The sequence below is a fragment of the Vicugna pacos genome, chromosome 3 (genome assembly GCF_048564905.1).
Source record: "Vicugna pacos chromosome 3, VicPac4, whole genome shotgun sequence".
Classification (NCBI taxonomy): Eukaryota; Metazoa; Chordata; class Mammalia; order Artiodactyla; family Camelidae; genus Vicugna; species Vicugna pacos.
The window spans coordinates 79,917,959-79,919,756 of NC_132989.1; positions in this window are offsets into that span (position 1 = coordinate 79,917,959).

A 1,798-nucleotide genomic window follows, 5' to 3' on the forward strand; every position below is an offset into this window, starting at 1 on the left:
ACCAAATCAAAACAAAACGAAACAAAACAAAAACTGACTACTTCTTCACTGGGGGCATCTGCAGCATTCAGAGCATTCAAATATTCAACTGTTGTTATTACCAAGACCACTTATTGATAATGCTGTCTTTTCTTTATTTTTCACTTCATCCCCTCATTAGCACAAGGCCTTACCTGCCCCATCTCATGGTACTTAGCTCTCTATATATTTCTGATAGACTCTTGAAAGCCTGGCACATATTGGTATGATATGATCAGTGTGGGCTTAGAAGTCAAATAGGCTGCATTCATATCATCCGAATTTATCTATCCTTTAATTTTTATAGGAATTAAAGATAACATGTATATGTGCACTACACACACACATATATACATCTACCACATAGTAAAGCATTCCCTAAATGTCCATTCCTATCATGTCTACCTGCTTGGCAAAGCTTCACATTTATGTCTATCTCTTTGTTCATTCTTTCTCCTTTGACACCTGAGACCATTGGAAGAACTTCAGGCAAGTAAAAACTGAATAACAACAGTTCTGAAAGCCAGAAAGTTGGTCTAATTTCTCATTGTACTTTAAGTAAACATATCACCTGTTTCTCTCAGAAGTTTCTGACCCACTCCGCATTCCTGGGACTTCCTTAAAAAATTTGGATCTTGACAGTTTCAGGACTGTCCTAAGATCTTTAGCCTTATCCCAGTGGTATTCTCAGCACAGCCAATACAATATCACAGGAAAGGAAGGGTGGGAGCAGCATTTCCTCAAATCTGCCTCTTTCTGTGCTCAATTTACAGAGAGTATGTCCTGCCACCTACTCCTGTGAAAGTCCTCTGGGTCCTAGGTGGCTCGCCTCATTCTCAACCACTCATTGTTGAGCTGTGAGTATTCCCTGTTCCCTCCATCTTTCAAAGCCCATTCTAAGAGAAGCAGAACTGGAAAACCTGTAAAAAATCTATTAGTCCAGCCTGCCCCAATTAGTTAGTTGGAAAAATATCTACATTTGATGCCAGGTAAAAATATTCTGTGCTACCCTACATTATATTCTTGTCTCTGAACCATACTTCTGTTGAAACGACTTTTCCCTCAGTTATTTTACTGTAACTTTATAGTGCAAAATCCTTCCTCTGATTACACTGAAGCCTTGTGCAGAGTGAAGTATAGTGTGTCTCTCCTGTGATGAGATGGAAATTGTTATCCTTGCCCCCATGACACCAGAGTAGAATGGGAAACTGCACTTGGGTAATCATCAGAGTACAGACCATATAAGAGAGGTACAGAACTGCTTCCTTTTTAGAGGATTTAATTAAAATCATTACTTAAAAATAAGCATTGTGACAACATCCTGAGTGGGCTATTTTCAAACTGTGGCACACCTATGAGAATTCAGGGTTCCATGAGAAATGCCCCTTCTTGGTTCATACATGTACATTTGCTGGATTCAAAAATTTAAATAAATCTGTTAATCTTCTGGCAATGGCTGTGCTGATTATTTTATAGTTGTCTAAAAATGAGAGGTATATCAAAATAATTCAATATTTTGTAATATTTTAGAGGGTCATTATAAGACGTTCTCTTTTACTCAGGAAGGATTAAATAAACAAGTCTATGTTTTTTATTGCTGATTTCTAAGATTAAAGCAAGTACATATAAGCTGAGCTGATTGCAATATAAAGAATTATTCTCTTGGGTCCTACTTGTATTCATTCTCTTTCCACATTTTAAAAACCCATTCATCAGTTACTCTGCAGTAGTACCCGGACTTAGCACGCACATATTACCTTCTCATGTTCCTCTGCAGTCT